Raw genomic sequence first — 11,870 nt, forward strand, 5'->3', positions numbered from 1 at the left:
GTATATTAGGAAGTAAACAGATTAAATAATTACAATACACTGTGATAAGGGAAATAAAAGAAGAGGCCACTCTTGCCAGTTTTCTGAGACAGAGTAGAAGGTCCCTCTTCTACCAAGTTGCCAAGGTAATTGGAAGTTACTGGTTCTTTGTTGAGATCTTGGGTAAATTCTTGATAACACAGTTATCAGTCAACTTCCCAGTCCTTCAGGTCTCAAACTGCACCAACATCCGAGTGGAGCTCTAGGCAGAAGAGTACTAAAACCAGTCTGCATCATGTATCTAAGTAGATGGGCAAAGCTGAGGTTATCGATTATCCCTATTTGTCAGAGGAAGGAACTGAGGCTAATAGTCACCAAGCTTTAACCTGAGACTGAGATCAGAATCATCAAAGTCCCAAACCAGGAATCTCTCTGAGTCACTTGAGTAGAGTCAGCCAGATGATAAGAGTAAAAATGTAGAAAGACTTGTGTTCGGACTTAGCTCCAAGTCTGGAGATTTTGGGCTCCCATTCATCACCACCTCTTACAAATCTTGGGCAGCTCCTCACCTCCCATCTGTTCGGGATTCTAAGGTGTTTATCTAGAGTGCTTGTTCTATTTGGGGGATAGGACTGAGGAAAGAACAGGGTTGGATAGCTGCCAGAATGGAGTGGGGGCTTGGGGATCAGAAGCCTTTGGGAAGGAAAGAAGCATGAGCTCCAGAGTATAGAACAGAGGAGCACCCCTCTCACCACTCCTGAAAAAAAGTTGTAATGAACAAAGCAGCAGAAGAGGATTCTGGGACAGGGTGAGAGAAGGAGCTTAAAGCCCAGATTAGGAAGGCCAACCTGGTTTCAATCTGATCTTCCATAGCATACTTCCCATGTGCCTACATCAAGTCATATAACTTCTTTTAGCCTGTTTCCTTGCCTGTTAAATGAGAACAATAATCATAGCTACCTGGCAAGAGATCATACACAGGCTACCATAAAACAAAGGCCCCCAAAACAGTTATTTTGTACAAATGTCAGCACAGAAAAGAGTAATTCACAATCTTAGGTGTTGAGAGTGGGCTGGGAGGAAGGGTGTGGGGCACCCTCAAAGAGGAGATGGTATCTAACTCAGGGGACAGATCCTTAAAAAATGTAGATTGTTCAAAGCAATAAAATAGAGGTTTTGTTGTATTATGTTGTTTGCAATCTTTTACCAGCCTCATCTGGATTATAAATTCCCTGAAAGAAACAGTCTCCCGAGCCAGACTGCAACAGCCCTACAAAATCCTTGATTCAGCACTGGCAGAGCCTCAGCAGCAGGGTGTTCAACACTTCACATGACCCACAGCCACTTAGACAAATGAGGCTTTACCTGATCCTTTATTTATTGTAAGAGGAAAGCAGAAAATAAGAAATGAATTTTAAATGAGCCCAGATCTGCAAGAGGGAGAAAGAAAAACATGAGAGAACACCACCTAGTCCTGGAAGAGCCTTCCAGATTCCCTGGGTATCTTTATATAATATTTTGTATTTCATGTGTCAAGTTTTTTAAAAGCTATACAGAGGCCACTGGGAAACTCTCAGTACCACAGCTATTTAATAAAAACTTTTAACCATGGGGCGTTGGTCACTATACATGCTTAAATAGCATTCAATAATCATCTAAGCATTGGGCTAAATACTAGGGAGTTAAAAGGGAATAAATAAGTTCTCTACCTTCATTGGGCTCCTAGGCTTCTGAAGAAACAGACATGTAAACAATTAATCTCAATGCAATTCAGTAGAGATTTGTACTTGCGCCAAGGGAACAGAGAAGAAGCAAAGCTTAATTCTATCAGAGGACAGGGATGCGAGCACCCAAGAAAGTTTCACCCTTAAAGGTAAGGTTAAGGCTAATTCTAAAAAATAAGTAGAAGTTTGCCATGTTAAAGACAGAGCAAGGCTGGGAGTAGAGAAAGAAAAACTTGGGTAAAGAACGATAGTTTATACAGTTAAAGTGGTTGGGTGAATACAAAAAAAATGTAGAGTCCATGGAAATTACAGTCTTATGAGTAGTCACTAAACACTAGTGGCTAATGGGAATAACTAATTCATGAAACTAGACCTAACCACTCTATGTAAACCATAAACTGGGTTCCTGCCCTCTAGGAGCTTGGTATTAACTTCAAATTTTATTAGTAAGGCAAAGTGCAATCCTTCCCAGTCTACTGCTTAATCATTCTCAGCAGGAAGTAGCTTAGAATATTTCTTCCCAGTAGAAGGGAATAGCCTAATTTTTTCCCCTAGATCTGGTAATGAATTTTCACTAGTGCCCTCATACCAACAACTTCCCCCACGCCCACCCCTTCCATCCATCTTCCTTGTAACTACGAGGCTCAAACCTTGGCTTACCTCCACTCTCAGAATCAACTGAGCTAATGAAAAGACACAGGGCACCAAGACAGCTGAACAAACATTAACACGCATAGATTAAATAAAATATTTACATTATGTGCAAGCAACGGTGTAGATGAAACTTGGGTGGTGCTAGGAAGGGCAAGTCAGAAGATGTTCAAATAAAGTGGGTTCAAAGGAAATCTGTCTTCCGGTTAGTATCTTTTGAAATTATAGAATGAAAGGGACCATCAGGAAAAAGCAGCCAAGGTTTGCAACTCAAAGGAACTTCAAACTCTGAGTACAAACATGGAAGTTACAAAATTTGTTTGGTTTCAAGTTTTAAAGTTACTGACCTACTTTGTGCCTAATGAGCTGAATAAGAATGATCAAGAAACCCCAGTGCTGACGAGGAGAGTGGTGAAGCGTGGCTAATATTGTTTTCCTTGTGTAACTGGGAATGTGATAGACCCTTTGCATCACTTAGTCCTTAGAGTAAAACGACAAGGTAGTCAACTCCATTTTAAAGAAAAGGAAAGAGACATTCAGTAGTTTGAGAGTGGTAAAGTTAGGAATTGAACCCAGAACCGTCTGGCTCTAAGATCGCCTTCAAAGACCACTTTACGTTTACGTAAGAATCGTAACCTACCGGATGCTAGCCACCTAGCCACCGAAAGGGTGTATTTACATCCAAATATCGCTTCAGTAAACCTTTCAAACCTTGTCAGAAATACAGCTGAGATTGGAACCTACACACACAAAGTCCCGAAGAAATTCTTTGTTTTTTTTCTATAGACACAAATACAGTCCAGTCTTTGCTGCATGAGAGGACAAGAGCCAAAATTTGTTTGTTTTGCAACTAAAAAAAGAGTAGAGAGACCCTGTGGTACACCATATTTTTGTTCTCTAACATTTACTGTGCCTCGCAAGGACAGATTGTACTACTCGACTCCATCAACAGCAGGCTTGGTTATATGACTCACGTTAGTCAATGAAACATGAGTGGCTACAGGGGACTTCCAGGTGGAAGCTTTAAAGGTCAGTGTGCTTCACTATGTTTTCTTTTCCTGCTGTGCTGATGACCAGCAACATTCAAGATAGAGGCTGATCCATCTGTTTTGGTTCCAGAGTGAAGGCAATGTGCAGCAAAGCCACAGCTGACCTGGAAAGGACATACGACATAAAGTGAAAAAAAACTACATTTGCTGATCAGGCCATTGAGAATTGGGAGTTGCTACCATAGTGTAACAGAGCCCATCCGGACTAATGCAGACCCTTTCTGTTTCCTTTGGTAATCCAAATTGCTGGTGTCACCCCCAGGTAAAAGAGGTTGCTTGGGAAGTATGAGAAGATGTAGGAAATGGGATGATTGGTGTCAGTGAAAGGCTTTAAAATATAAAATTTGAAATTCAGTCCTGATCTGTAGGTTCAGACAAGCTTTTGTAAGATAGGTACTGTGGATCATGTCATGTCCCAGAGGAAGTTACAAAGAAAGTTAAGCTACAGACAGTGTTCTTGGGGCAAAGGCCATGCTTATTCATTTCTAAACCTAGCACCCTATTGGGTTCCTGGCATCCACTAGGCACTTAATATATTTTTATAAATTTTTGTTAAATTAATGCTACAGAATGATCTGGAACCATAATTCAGGTCTCCTAACACCCCACAATGGCTTTTCCTATGTTGTGGTGTATTGCTCGCTTAGGCTAAGGGATTTTGTTGGAGAAGGCTATGGTAATATTAGCTAATTTTTACCTAGTACTTTACAATTAATATGTACTTCATTTATTTGAAATGAATGGACATAATATCAGTTTATTCTTTTATTCAAAATATCTGATTTTTTACATAAATGAAAAATATCTGGAACATCAAGATCTGTGTGCTGGAGCCTAGTAGGCATTCAATAATGGCACAGAAACCTTTCTGGGGAAATCCCGAAAGGTAGAAAACTTTGACGAAGAGCCCAAGGGATTTGGCAATGAGAAATCTAGCTTGAGGTACACTCTGGATGTAGTTTTATGTTTGTTTGTTTGTTCGTTTGTTTGTTTGTTTGTTTTTAAGATGAGGCAACCCTTGGTTGACCTCACAGATTGCAAGGACCTTGTCAGTTTACAATCCCTTATTTTTTAAAAAAATTTTTACAGCTGCAGTACCTGGTCTTCTTAGGTGGCCCTTGCTTACCTTGCTTAGCTTCTGAGATCAGATGGGATCAAGCTTATTCAAGATAGCATGGCCATAGATTGGATATAGTTTTTTAATGAGACCCGATTAAAAGAATATGCAGGTAAAGGTCAAACTCAGACAAACAAAGGTGCAGGAGTCAAAGGCTGAACACTTGCCAGGCATATCCAAAGAGCACAGGGTGGTAATTGACAAAACTTCCATGGAACATCCTTAAAGCAAGCATTGAAGACAGTCCTGAAAATGAATTAGGACTGTCTAAATCTGTGGATTGGTTCTTCAGAACTAGGAAGAGATTCAACCTGTTATTACTGCCTTTCACTTATAAAGTTATGCTACTGCAAATATAACATGCACCTGATTTGGAAACATAACAGTGTCAGGCCTAATTAGAATATTCAAAGGGCTAACACAAAGCAGAGCAATAACAAGTTATACAGTTATCCTACTAGGGTTAACCTTCACCATCTAACCAAACTGAATACCTGTGCAGAAAGATTCTCCTCCTCCCACTTTTCCTCCTGTTCCTCCTCCTCCCCCTCTCTTTCCTCCTCCTCCTCTTCTTTTGCCAGGAGATTACACTGGAGTAACTGAAATCTTTGCAATTGAAATATTCAAGATGAACTGACATGACCCCTAGGATTTGCTTTGAAATACTCCAGAAAAAAAAATGTGTGGGTGATCTATAAAACAAGACTGGAAAAATGTTCGTGTCCATAGAATTCAGAGGAGGGAACGATGACTTCTGTCAGAAAAGGGGAGTTGAAAAGAAAAATGATATTTTACCTTACTAAATTCCCATAATGACCAGAGATCAATGTCCCCATTTTACAGGTTAAAAAAAAAAAACTGAGGTCACATTGCTAGTAAACACTTGAGCCTCAATTCTATGACTTCGAAACCCTTTCTTTTACTAATACCCTGCACTGTGATATTTTAATGGAAATGAAGAGTTGTTTTTCTATATAATGGAAACTTATTTGTAATACCTTTATCTTCTACCTTATAAGTTCTCATCTCCACTTTTGAGCAATATTTTGAATACTTCCTCACTCAAGTTATTTTAATTTCATTTAATTTGAATTCATGATCTACCTATGGCCTGCTCCCACTACTTAGCTTAGTAGAATGAATGTGGAATGTTTCTTTTTGCAATGATTCTGAAAGCAAAAGATGCCAGAAGGCTGCAGGCATGCACATACACACAAAAAGCTTATGTTTAACTATCTAAGGAGTGTTTCCTTTTTAACCATTTAGCAATTAATGCATGACCTCCTATGCCCACTTCCCTTATCAATCTCTTTTTCTACCATGTTAAGTATATCTAAGTTTAACCCTTCTAGGAGTGTTTCTTGTTCCTTGCTACCATGAACTCTGTCATTCTTGTGTCTATAAATTGCATCTGGGTTGTATCTGTTTCTGAGATGAAATTTGCTTGAAATGTTGATGAGCTGGCCATTCATTCATTTATCAAATGCTAACTCTAGGTCTGGTACTGTGCTCAGGGTACAAAGATAAAAGTAGTAGCTAGGGGGCAGTACAGCATAATAGTGATTAAGAGAGCACATGCTAGTGGTAACACGAGAAGGATAGTAATAAGTGAGTAAAGTGTGAGCTCCCTTGCCTGGGGTTAAATCCTAACCCTGCCACTCACTAACTCAAGACTTTAGTTGGGCAAATTGCTTAATCTCTCGGAGCCTCAATTTTCTCATCTGTAAATGGGGATAATAATAGTACCTACTACATAAGTATGTTGTGAGTTAACAGAAACAAGGAACGTGTAGTGCTTAACAGCATGCTTAGCAGAGAAGTGTTATTAATGTGAACCCTTCCTATTCCCCTGTATGGTTCATAGAGAAAGGAGAGTTGAGAAAGAATTTGATCTGACTGGGGTTAGACGTTTCAAGGATGAATTCTCAAATACAGAAACATTTGAGCTCAATCTTGAAGGATGAGTTCAAATTTGGGGGGACAAGATACACAGAAGGGTGATTCCAAGTGTAAAGGCCTGGATTCCATTGCTCAAGGTGGAACATATTTGGAGGGCTTTTCCATCTCCTCAGCTTCCTAAGGATTGGGGTGGGGAGGACTGAATCAGGTGAGATATGTTTGACAACCATATCACACTTCAACTCCTCCCTCTGCCCATTCCTCTTTATTTACTCCCCCACTAGGACTGATCACAAAAGCACACCTCTCCACCTCTCCAGAAAACATCTTGCCCACAAACTCTTTCTTGGGGTCTGTTTTTTCAAGGAATCAAACCTACAACATCATAACTGATGCTGTATGTGATGATACTACTTGAAAAATATCTTTTATGTGTACAATGTAGAAACCTTATAATGGAGAACTGGTTAGGGGAAATATACATTAATTTATTCATTAAACCATCACGATGCATTTGTCCAACACTGTACTAAGAAATATGCTGTATTTCCTTACATGTAAATATCTTTATTGTATGAGCAGTCTTGAATAAATGCACTTAAAGTTTTAAATTATACCTTAATCTTTTTCAAATTATTTTATATGGAAAATTTCAAATAGATATGCAAAGAGACAAATAATTCATGAATCTATGTATCCATCATCCAACTTCAACAGTTATCAAGTACTAGCCAATCTTTTTCCATCTAGATCCATATCCTCACCCTCACATTACTCCTTCTGTGTTATTTTGAGTCAAATTCCAGATATCACACATCATTCCATACACACATTATTTTAAAACAATTTCTTCAAAAGATAATTACTCTTATTTTAACAAAACATACCCTTACCTTGTCTAAAGATTAATGAGCATTTCTGAAGTCCCTGGTGTTGATCGATCTTTGATCCATCTTATGTTTAAATTTCCAATCGCCTTATGAAATTTTTAAATTTTTGTTTGCTTGAAGCAAGGCTCAAGTAACAACCGCACATAAAAATTGGGTAATATAGCCCTTAAATATTTTTTAATTTGTAAGTTCCTGCTCTGCTCTTTTTTCTTGCAGTGTGTTTGTTGAAGAAACTGCATCATTTTTTCTGTAGTATATCCCACAGAATGGACTGCTTCTCTGGTGGTAGTTTTTAACACGTGCTCTGCACTTCTGTGTTTTCTGTAAATCAGTAGTTGGGTCTAGAGAATGAATCAGATTCAAGTGTGATTTTTCTTTTTTTGGCACAACTACTTTGTTGGTAGAATGTTCTTTCATTAAAGAGGCACAAAATATCTAGTTGTCTAGTCTCTCCTTTTTCTTAATTGAATACTTAAAATATTTTCCCCCCCAAGGAGTTACTTTACAATCAGCGTAACTTGGTTTGCAAGTTAAGAAGGGCAGTTGATATGTAGTTGGGCAACCATAAGACAACTAACCTTTAAGGACCCCCAACATTAAATATAGTCCAACCGTTATCCTATCTGTCATTATTTTATTATTCATCAGGTATTACTAAGTGCTAATCATGGCATCCAGGACTGGTCTGGGCACCATGTTATAGAAATCAGGATCATTGACTGAATCCCTATTATAGGCCTGTTGCTTTATTTACATTATCTGTAATCATCACAGCAATCCCAGAGTGCAAGTTTTATTATGCCATTTTATGGAAGAAAAAGAAATCTCGAGAAGGTCAAATGACTTTCCTAAGACCACACAATTGCCAAATGGCAGAAGCAGAGGTTGTATGTAGACAAAGATGTTCTGGCTCCCAAGCAGCTGCTTTTTTCCGCTAACCCCAAGTCTTTTGAAAGCACAATTGAATTTTAAGAATGATCCCTGCCTTCAACAGGATTATAGCCGTGTAGGAGTAAGACAAATTACTAAAACAGTTAAAGACTGTCAGATAAGAAAATACTATATAGTACACGAACAATGAAAATGTTAAAAATTTCCAAGCGGTGATTGCTATAAATGAACAGGAAGAAGAAGGGGAGACATCAGTGTTGATTGAAGTTCCTGGGGGAGGTTTCATCAAGCAATGCAGAAATTATTACAAATATAAAAGCTTTACCAATGAGCAAAGGGTCCTTTGCACAAGCATCCTCTCCCTTGGGATCCATGTCATACTGACACAAAGATTTCATCACCATGGCAACTGGTCATTGGACCAATGAAATAATCAGTTGTCATGGTAACATCATCTCCATCTTACTCCCACCAGGCACCTGTTCCAAATCATCACATCCTCCAACAACCTCATGCCACCTCAGTGCTCCTTTTTTCTTTTCCCTAGTCACCCTGTTATCCCCAGCTACCCACGTCTGAGCCCCTAAATTTATGACTAGTTGTATATATGACACTATTGAAGCCAGGGCAAAGGAAAGTGACTTTGTACTGTAGATCTTCACTATAAACAGGAAGAAAACCTCTGAAATATGAGTCAAATGAGTCAGATCATTAAAGAAAGAGAACACGTGATACTTTCCCGCCACCTCCCCACCCACGTTTCTCTAAGCAAAATTTCTTTGAATTTTGAAACATCGCATGATCCTGATTTTCCTTCTACTTCTGTCTATTCCTTATTGGCCCCTTTTCCTCCTTCTGTGTTCTGAGTGCAGATGTCTCTCAAGGCCTCACCCTTTGTATCTGCTCTTTCTCTAAACTGCACTGTCCAGTACAGGAGCCGCTAATCTATAACAGCCTGGTTATAGAGCCCTTGAAATTAATTATAGATGTGGTGAACTGAGATGTGCTGTAAGTATAAAATGCACACTAGATTTTAAAGACTTCATACTGAAAAAATGTAAAACCTCACTAATAATTTTTATAGTGGTTACATGTTGAAATGATAATTTGGATATATTGAGTACAATAACATATATTAGTAAAATTTAATTTCAACTATTTTTTATGTTTTTAATGTAGTTATTGAATTTTTGTTTTGTTTTGTTTTTGTTACTGAAAATTTTAAATTGTAGACGTGGCTCACATTCACAACTCGCATTATATTTCTGTTGGACAGCACTGCTCTAAACTTTCTCCCTGAAGCCATCTCACCCAAGCTCCAGGTGTCAAGTATCTCTTTGAAATGATTCTAGGATCCAAAATCCCAAAATTTTTCTGAGTTCCAAACTCACATTTCCAATGATCTTCTGGCCCTTTCACAGATAACCACCAGCTCCTGAGCTCAGCACAATCAAAGCCATGAGCTTTTCCTCAAAATCAGTTCTGATCAGCGTTATTAACCTTTTGTGCTACTTTCTTATTGTTGCAGCAACAAATTACCACAAACTTGGTGGCTTAAAACAACACAAATTTGTTAATTTACAGTCCTGCAGGTCAGAGTCTGAAATGGGATCAACTGGGCAAAAATCAAGGTGCCTCAGGACTTTTCTCTGGAGGCTCCAGGAAAGAATCCATTCCCTCCTCTTTTCCAGGCTCTAGAGGCTGGCGACATTCTTTGGCTCATGACCCCTTTCTATCTTCAAAGCCAACAATGACCGATCAAGGCTTTCTCATGCTGCATTTCTCTGGCATTGACTTGCCCACTTTCCTCTTTCACTTCTAAGGAAATTCGTGATTACACTGGACCCATCAGGATAGTCTCCCCCATCTTCAATCTGAATTCTCCCTTGCAACATAATATATTCACAGATTCCAGAGATTAGGGTACGAACATCTCATTTGAAAGGGCTCGGCAGAGAGGGAGAATCTATGTGCCAGGCCAACAAGAAAAAGAATGCTAATCAGAACAGATCAGAGTACAGCTCTCATTGCTTTCAAGGCAATTGCTGACAGACATTGAGCAGTTGATGGGGTTGACTAGTATGGACATCAATAGTCTAACAACTTTCATAGTTCACTGCAGAATCTACTCTTCTAAGGCTCCTTTCCTGGTCAACTTTTTCTCCCAGTTACACCTTCCATCCATGTTAGTTTTTGTACATCTTTGGACATCTGTGTTACTCTTTTTTAAAAAATCATGTTTATGTATATAAGCACTTGATATTAACCTCTTGACTATGTTGGAAAATATTTTGTGAACAGGAACTGTTTATTTCACCTTCATGTTTAACCATGATGCCTAACATGGAACTTAATGTATATTAGTTTCTCAGTAATTATTTCCTGAATTTAGTTGAATAGATACAACTCATGATGACTTATAGAGTATCTGCTTTGTCACCATAGCTCTAATTTCATTAAATAGCGAACACTTTCTTAATTGACTTTTACTTAACTGCTAATTCCTTTCTGTCTTAAAAGAACCATCAGGGTAATCCTTTTAGATAATAGGCTACTGTGCACTTGAGTTTTATGCTCATCCAGGATCAGTTGTATTTTATTTCATAACCTAATAATGCCAGGTGTACTCGATTCACAGTTATAATTTAAATTAAACTTACGTAAAGCAATGTAATATGAATGTCAAAAGAATGAGAATTGTTTCTGTAAAGACTAAGTTGATTATCCTGGAAATGCAAGGAAGTATAGCATCCTAAAAGCTATTAATGTAATATACTATTTGAACAGATTAAAGAAAAAATCAATCATTCTAATAAATGCAAAAAAAGCATCAATAAAATGTAACATTTATTTATGATTTTAAAACTGGGATTTGAAGGCCACTGTCCTTATTTACAGATAATATGATTGATTACATACAAAATCCCAAGATCGTCCATGGAATAGAATCTAATAAAATTAATAAGGGAGTTTAGCAAGTTTGCTGTATTCAAGATCAATATGAAAAAAACCAATAGTCTTTCAACATCAGTAAATAATTAGAACTTGTAATAAGAACAAAATCCTATTCACAAAGTGACAAAAATAACAAGATTCCTAGAAATCAATCCGACAAAAACTGTATAAGATTGTTATGAAGAAAATTACAAAACTGAAGAACACACGCACACACACACAGAGACTTGAATAAATGGAGAGATCTACCAGGTTCATAAATTAGAAGATTCAATATCATAAAGATATAAATTCTTCCCAAGTTAGTTTATAAATTCAATATAATTCTAAATAAAATCCAAATATGACTATTTGTGGAACTAAACAGACTGATCTTAAAATTCATGTGAAAGAGGAAAAGGACAAGATAATTTTGAAGATGTAAAACAAAGTAGAAAGATTGTCCCACCAGATATCAACTTATTTTAAAGATATAGGATTCCAACTGAAATGTCCTATGATAGATGATTGGATAAAAAAGATGTGGTACATATACACAATAGAATACTACTCAACCATAAGAAAATATGAAATATTGTCATTTGTGATGACATGGATGGAACTTGAGATCATCATGGTAAGTAAGTCAGACAGAAAAAGTTGAAAACCATATAATTTCACTCAAATGTGGGATATAAAACTGAAAGCAACAAACAAAGACTCATGGACATGGACA

This window comes from Rousettus aegyptiacus, unplaced genomic scaffold, assembly GCF_014176215.1.
Source record: "Rousettus aegyptiacus isolate mRouAeg1 unplaced genomic scaffold, mRouAeg1.p scaffold_m13_p_1, whole genome shotgun sequence".
NCBI lineage: Eukaryota > Metazoa > Chordata > Mammalia > Chiroptera > Pteropodidae > Rousettus > Rousettus aegyptiacus.